Raw genomic sequence first — 8,511 nt, 5'->3', positions numbered from 1 at the left:
GAATTGAAACCATTAATACTGAGAATTATCAATAAGCCATGTTTATTGATGTATGTTATTTTGCCATTATTGTGTGCCACCATTTTTATTTAGTGTTATGAGGTTATTTATTCCTTGATGCTTTTTTGAGTTTTGTTCACCTCTTCAGACTAAAGTTTTCCTTCTATTGCTTTCTTTGAGCTGGATCAGTAGTTAGATACTGCTTAAATTTGTTTTCATCATGGAATGTCAGTACTTGTGCATGTTTTACACAGGTACAATTGTTGCAAATGAAAACATTTTGGTGCTATGTGTTCGTTGAAATGCATATGACATCCAAAAGGGTCACCTATTGGCATATATGTATGCACTCACACCTATACAGTTCTAAATTTGAATACATATCTTCAGAAGTTCACATGTTTACATAAGTGTAGTTCAGAGCAAGACAAAAATATTGTCAGATATATGCATTTTGGCATGTACTTTGTGTTCATGTTGACACATGTGCAAATTCTGAACAAATTCACATATTGTAATCCCACATACCTGCATTTTGATATCTTTGCAAAATTTAGCACATGGTCACATATCAATACATAGGTATTTTGAAATATGTACAGATTTAAAACATCATATGTCAGCACACAAATATGTGTTTATATGAAAGATCACATGCCATCACATATGCAAGTTCCAAGCATGGCCACATATTGTCACATATGTGCACGTTGAGACTTGTGCAAGTTCTATATATTGTCAAATGTAAGCACATATTTCCATGTTAACACATGTATAAATTCTGAGCATGGGTAACATTTCTATGCACTTTTGGATATGTGCTTTAGTTCTAAGTATAGTCATATTAACATATATGTGGATGTTGACACAGGTTCAAGATTTGAGTTTGGTCACATATCTGTGCATATGCACATTTTAAAACAGATGCCAGTGCTGAGAACAAATACATAACAGTGTATATGCATTTATTGAGACATATGCAACATCCAAAGGTGGTCACATGTCAGTGCATATATATATACATCCACACACATTCAGTTCCAAGCATGGGCAGGCACATCTTCACAAATGTTCATGTTTGCATAGTTACAGTTCTGAGGAACTTTACACATGTACATCTTTTTCATGCATGCAAAGTATTAGTCTTGTCACACATAGGTTCATATGTGCCTTTTGACATGAATGTAAGTTTGAAGTATACTCAGTGTCAGCACATATGTTAGTGTTGACATAGGTTCAATTGCAAGTACATATGCATGTTAATTTTCATCATAGGCCTATGTGGGCATTTATACACATGTTGGCACATGTATAAATTCTAAGTGCAGTCACATATTGAATTGTATTAGCATTTGGTATATATGAAAATTATAAGAATGGCCACTTAAGTATGTAGGCACATTATGGCACATGTGAAAATTCTGAAAGTGATCACATGTCAGTATATACATATGAGTTGACAATAATGCAAGTTCCAAGTGTAGTCATGTTGAAGTGTATATGAATGCACTGGTCACATGTCAGAACTTGTAATGTGTGCAAGTTCCAAACACTGTAAGCACAGATGTACATGGTAAAATCACATGTAAAGTCCCGTAGAGGAGGGCCCAGGAGCAGCAAGACCGCTGCATCTAAGACACCACCGGAACCTGAAGGGACCGACCGGATAAACAGTTCTCTGCACCCAAATCCCGTGGGAGGGAGAGCTAAATCTTCAGAGAGGCAGACACGCCTGGGAAACCAGAAGAGACTGCACTCTGCCCACATCTCTGACACCAGAGGAAAACACCAAATGCCATCTGGAACCCTGGTGCACAGAAGCTCCCGGAAAGGGCGGCACAGATCTTCCTGGTGGCTGCCTCCACGGAGAGCTTGTAAGCAACACCCCACGAGCAAACTTGAGCCTCGGGACCACAGGTAAGATAAACCATCCTGCTCCAAACAACCTGACTGGTGAACTCAGGACACACAGAGGCAAAATTCCTCTAGGAGCGGGCACTTCCGGTATTTAGCGGGAGTCCCAAACCGGCGGATCCCTGCCCGCAGCAGCTCTCTGCTCCCAAACCCTGTGGGAGAGAGACCACACCGCCTGGTCAAGTGGGCACTCCTGAGACTGCAGAGCGGAAGAGACCACCAACACTGCCCACCCCTGCCCACATCCCTGGCCCAAGAGGAAACTATATAAGGCCTCTTGGTTCCCGTGCGGGAGGGCCCAGGAGGGGCAGGACCCCTGTGCCTGAGACACCACAGGAACCTGAAGGAACAGACCAGATAAACAGTTCTCTGCACCCAAATCCCATGGGAGGGAGAGCTAAACCTTCAGAGAGGCAGACACGCCTGGGAAACCAGAAGAGACTGCACTCTGCCCACATCTCTGACTCCAGAGGAAAACACCAAATGCCATCTGGAACCCTGGTGCACAGAAGCTCCCAGAAACGACGGCGCAGATCTTCCTGGTAACTGCCGCCTTGGAGAGCTTGTAAGCAACACCCCACGAGCAAACTTGAGCCTCGGGAACACAGGTAAGACAAACCTTTCTACTCCAAGCCACCTGCCTAGTGAACTCAGGACACAGGCCCACAGGAACAGCTGAAGACCTGTAGATAGGAAAAACTACACGCCCAAAAGCAGGACACTCTGTTCCCATAACTGGCTGAAAGAAAACAGGAAAACAGGTCTACAGCACTCCTGAAACACAGGCTTATAGGACCGTCTAGCCACTGTCAGAAATAGAAGAACAAAGTAACACTAGAGATAATCTGATGGCGAGAGGCAAGCGCAGGAACCCAAGCAACAGAAACCAAGACTACGTGGCATCATCAGAGCCCAATTCTCCCACCAAACCAAACACTGAATATCCAAACACACCAGAAAAACAAGACCTAGATTTAAAATCACATTTGAACAAGATGCTGGAGGACTTCAAGAAAGATGTGAAGAACTCCCTTAGAGAAACACAGGAAAACATAAATAAACAAGTGGAAGCCTACAGAGAGGAATCACAAAAATCCCTGAAAGAATTCCAGGAAAACACAATCAAACAGTTGAAGGAATTAAAAATGGAAATAGAAGCAATCAAGAAAGAACACATGAAAACAACCCTGGATATAGAAAACCAAAAGAAGAGACAAGGAGCCGTAGATACAAGCTTCACCAACAGAATACAAGAGATAGAAGAGAGAATCTCTGGAGCAGAAGATTCCATAGAAATCATCGACTCAACTGTCAAAGATAATGTACAGCTGAAAAAGCTACTGGTCCAAAACATACAGGAAATCCAGGACTCAATGAGGACATCAAACCAAAGGATAATGCGTATAGAAGAGAGTGAAGACTCCCAGCTCAAAGGACCAGTAAATATCTTCAACAAAATCATAGAAGAAAACTTCCCTAACCTAAAGAAAGAGATACCCATAAGCATACAAGAAGCCTAAAGAACTCCAAATAGATTGGACCAGAAAAATAACTCCTCCCGTCACATAATAGTCAAAACACCAAATGCACAAAATAAAGAAAGAATATTAAAAGCAGTAAAGGAAAAAGGTCAAGTAACATATAAAGGCAGACCTATCAGAATCACACCAGACTTTTCGCCAGAGACTATGAAAGCCAGAAGATCCTGAACAGATGTCATACACACCCTAAGAGAACACAACTGCCAGCCCAGGTTACTGTATCCTGCAAAACTGTCAATTAACGTAGATGGAGAAACCAAGATATTCCATGACAAAACCAAATTTACACAATATCTTTCTACAAATCCAGCACTACAAAGGATAATAAATGGTAAAGCCCAACATAAGGAGGCAAGCTACACCCTAGAAGAAGCAAGAAACTAATTGTCTTGGCAACAAAACAAAGAGAAGAAAAGGACACAAACATAACCTCATATCCAAATATGAATATAACAGGAAGCAATAATCACTATTCCTTAATATCTCTCAACATCAATGGACTCAACTCCCCAATAAAAAGACATAGATTAACAAACTGGATATGCAATGAAGAACCTGCATTCTGCTGCCTACAGGAAACACACCTCAGAGACAAAGACAGACACTACCTCAGAGTGAAAGGCAGGAAAACAACGTTCCAAGCAAATGGTCAGAAGAAGTAAGCTGGAGTAGCCATTCTAATATCCAATAAAATCAATTTTCAACTAAAAGTCATCAAAAAAGATAAGGAAGGACACTTCATATTCATCAAAGGAAAAATCCACCAAGGTGAACTCTCAATCCTAAATATCTATGCCCCAAATACAAGGGCACCTACATATGTAAAAGAAACCTTACTAAAGCTCAAAACACACATTGCACCTCACACAATAAAAGTAGGATATTTCAACACCCCACTCTCATCAATGGACAGATCATGGAAACAGAAATTAAACACAGACGTAGACAGACTAAGAGAAGTCATGAGCCAAATGGACTTAACAGATATTTATAGAACATTCTATCCTAAAGCAAAAGGATATACCTTCTTCTCAGCTACTCATGGCACTTTCTCCAAAATTGACCATATAATTGGTCAAAAAACGGGCCTCAGCAGGTACAGAAAGATAGAAATAATCCCATGCGTGCTATCAGACCACCACGGCCTAAAGCTGGTCTTCAATAACAATAAGGGAAGAACGCCCACATATACGTGGAAGTTGAACAATGCTCTACACAATGATAACCTGGTCAAGGAAGAAATAAAGGAAGAAATAAAAGACATTTTAGAATTTAATGAAAATGAAGGTACAACATACCCAAACTTATGGGACACAATGAAAGCTATGCTAAGAGGAAAACTCATAGCTCTGAGGGCCTGCAGAAGGAAAGAGGAAAGAGCATATGTCAGCAGCTTGACAGCACACCTAAAAGCTCTAGAACAAAAAGAAGCAAATACACCCAGGAGGAGTAGAAGGCAGGAAATAATCAAACTCAGAGCTGAAATCAACCAAGTAGAAACAAAAAGGACCATAGAAAGAATCAACAGAACCAAAAGTTGCTTCTTTGAGAAAATCAACAAGATAGATAAACCCTTAGCCAGACTAACGAGAGGACAAAGAGAGTGTGTGCAAATTAACAAAATCAGAAATGAAAAGGGAGACATAACTACAGATTCAGAGGAAATTCAAAAAATATTCATACTATAAAAGCCTATATTCAACAAAACTTGAAAATCTCCAGGAAATGGACAATTTCCTAGACAGATACCAGATACCGAAGTTAAATCAGGAACAGATAAACCAGTTAAACAACCCCATAACTCCTAAGGAAATAGAAGCAGTCATTAAAGGTCTCCCAACCAAAAAGAGCCCAGGTCCAGACGGGTTTAGTGCAGAATTCTATCAGACCTTCATAGAAGACCTCATACCAATATTATCCAAACTATTCGATAAAATTGAAACATGTGGAGCACTACCGAATTCCTTCTATGAAGCCAGAATTACTCTTATACCTAAACCACACAAAGACCCAACAAAGAAAGAGAACTTCTGACCAATTTCCTTTATGAATATCGATGCAAAAATACTCAATAAAATTCTGGCAAACTGAATCCAAGAGCACATCAAAACAATCATCCACCATGATTAAGTAGGCTTCATCGCAGGCATGCGGTGAATATACGGAAAACAATCAACGTGACCCGTTATATAAACAAATTGAAAGAACAAAACCACATGATCATTTCATTAGATGTTGAGAAAGCATTTGACAAAATTCAACACCCCTTCATGATAAAAGTCCTGGAAAGAATAGGAATTCAAGGCCCATACCTAAACATAGTAAAAGCCATATACAGCAAACCAGTTGCTAACATTAAACTAAATGGAGAGAAACTCGAAGCAATCCCACTAAAATCAGGGACTAGACAAGGCTGCCCACTCTCTCCCTACTTATTCAATATAGTTCTTGAAGTTCTAGCCAAATAATCAGACAACAAAAGGAGGTCAAGTGGATACAGATCGGAAAAGAAGAAGTCAAAATATCACTTTTTGCAGATGATATGATAGTATATTTAAGGGATCCCAAAAGCTCCACCAGAGAACTACTAAAGCTGATAAACAACTTCAGCAAAGTGGCTGGGTATAAAATTAACTCAAATAAATCAGTAGCCTTCCTCTACACAAAAGAGAAAGAAGCCGAGAAAGAAATTAGGGAAACGACACCCTTCATAATAGACCCAAATAATATAAAGTACCTCGGTGTGACTTTAACCAAGCAAGTAAAAGATCTTACAATAAGAACTTCAAGACGCTGAAGAAAGAAATTGAAGAAGACCTCAGAAGATGGAAAGATCTCCCATGCTCATGGATTGGCAGGATTAATATAGTAAAAATGGCCATTTTACCAAAAGCAATCTACAGATTCAATGCAATCCCCATCAAAATACCAATCCAATTCTCCAGAGAGTTAGACAGAACAATTTGCAAATTCATCTGGAATAACAAAAAACCCAGGATAGCTAAAACTATCCTCAACAATAAAAGGACTTCAGGGGGAATCACTATCCCTGAACTCAAGCAGTATTACAGAGCACTAGTGATAAAAACTGCATGGTATTAGTACAGAGACAGACAGATAGACCAATGGAACAGAATTGAAGACCCAGAAATGAACCCACACACCTATGGGCACTTGATTTTTGACAAAGGAGCCAAAACCATCCAATGGAAAAAAGATAGCATTTTCAGCAAATGGTGCTGGTTCAACTGGAGGTCAACATGTAGAAGAATGCAGATCGATCCATGCTTATCACCCTGTACAAAGCTGAAGTCCAAGTGGATCAAGGACCTCCACATCAAACCAGACACACTCAAACTAATAGAAGAAAAACTAGGGAAGCATCTGGAACACATGGGCACTGGAAAAAATTTCCTGAACAAAACACCAATGGCTTATGCTCTAAGATCAAGAATCGACAAATGCGATCTCATAAAACTGCAAAGCTTTTGTAAGGCAAAGGACACTGTGGTTAGGACAAAACCGCAACCAACAGATTGGGAAAAGATCTTTACCAATCCTACAACAGATAGAGGCCTTATATCCAAAATATACAAAGAACTCAAGAAGTTAGACCGCATATTTGGGAGACAAATAACCCTATTAAAAATGGGGTTCAGAACTAAACAAAGAATTCACAGCTGAGGAATGCCGAATGGCTGAGAAACACCTAAAGAAATGTTCAGCATCTTTAGTCATAAGGGAAATGCAAATCAAAACAACCCTGAGATTTCATCTGACACCAGTGAGAATGGCTAAGATCAAAAACCCAGGGGACAGCAAATACTGGCGAGGATGTTGAGAAAGAGGAACACTCCTCCATTGTTGGTGGGATTGCAGACTGGTACAACCATTCTGAAAATCAGTCTGGAGGTTCCTCAGAAAATTGGACATTGAACTACCTGAGGATCCAGCTATACCTCTCTTGGGCATATACCCAAAAGATGCCCCAACATATAAAAAGACACGTGCTCCACTATGTTCATAGCAGCCTTATTTATAATAGCCAGAAGCTGGAAAGAACCCAGATGCCCTTCAACAGAGGAATGGATACAGAAAATGTGGTACATCTACACAATGGAATATTACTCAGCTATCAAAAACAATGACTTTATGAAATTCATAGGCAAATGGTTGGAACTGGAAAATATCACCCTGAGTGAGGTAACCCAATCACAGAGAAACACACATGGTATGCACTCATTGATAAGTGGCTATTAGCCTAAATGCTTGAATTACCCAAGATGTCTAGAACACATGAAACTCAAGACGGATGATCAAAATGTGAATGCTTCACTCCTTCTTTAAAAGGGGAATAAGAATACCCGTGGCAGGGAATAGTGAGGCAAAGATTAAAACAGAGACTGAAGGAACACCCATTCAGAGCCTGCCCCACATGTGGCCCACACATATACAGCCATCCAATTAGACAAGATAGATGAAGCAAAGAAGTGCAGGCCGACAGGATTCGGATGTAGATCTCTCCTGAGAGACACAGCCAGAATACAGCAAATACAGAGGCAAATGCCAGCAGCAAACCACTGAACTGAGAATAGGACCCCCGTTGAAGGAATCAGAGAAAGACCTGGAAGAGCTTGAAGGGGCTCGAGACCCCATATGTACAACAATGCCAAGCAACCAGAGCTTCCAGGGACTAAGCCACTACCTAAAGACTATACATGGACTGACCGTGGACTCTGACCTCATAGGTAGCAGTGAATATCCTAGTAAGAGCACCAGTGGAAGGGGAAACCCTGGGTCCTGCTAAGACTGAACCCCCAGTGAACTACATTGTTGGGGGAGGGCAGCAGTGGGGGGAGGATGGGGAGGGGAACACCCATAAAGAAGGAGAAGGGGAGGGATTAGGGGGATGTTTGCCTGGAAACCGGGAAAGGGAATAACACTCAAAATGTATATAGGAAATACTCAAGTTAATAATAATAATAAAAAAAAAAAGGGTCGGGAACAAGAATACCCTTGGCAGGGAATAGAGAGGCAAAGATTAAAACAGAGACAG

Source organism: Rattus norvegicus, chromosome X, assembly GCF_021556685.1.
Source record: "Rattus norvegicus strain SHRSP/BbbUtx chromosome X, alternate assembly SHRSP_T2T, whole genome shotgun sequence".
Lineage (NCBI taxonomy): Eukaryota > Metazoa > Chordata > Mammalia > Rodentia > Muridae > Rattus > Rattus norvegicus.
The sequence above is the reverse complement of the archived record's forward strand: the minus strand, read 5'-3'. Positions refer to the sequence as shown.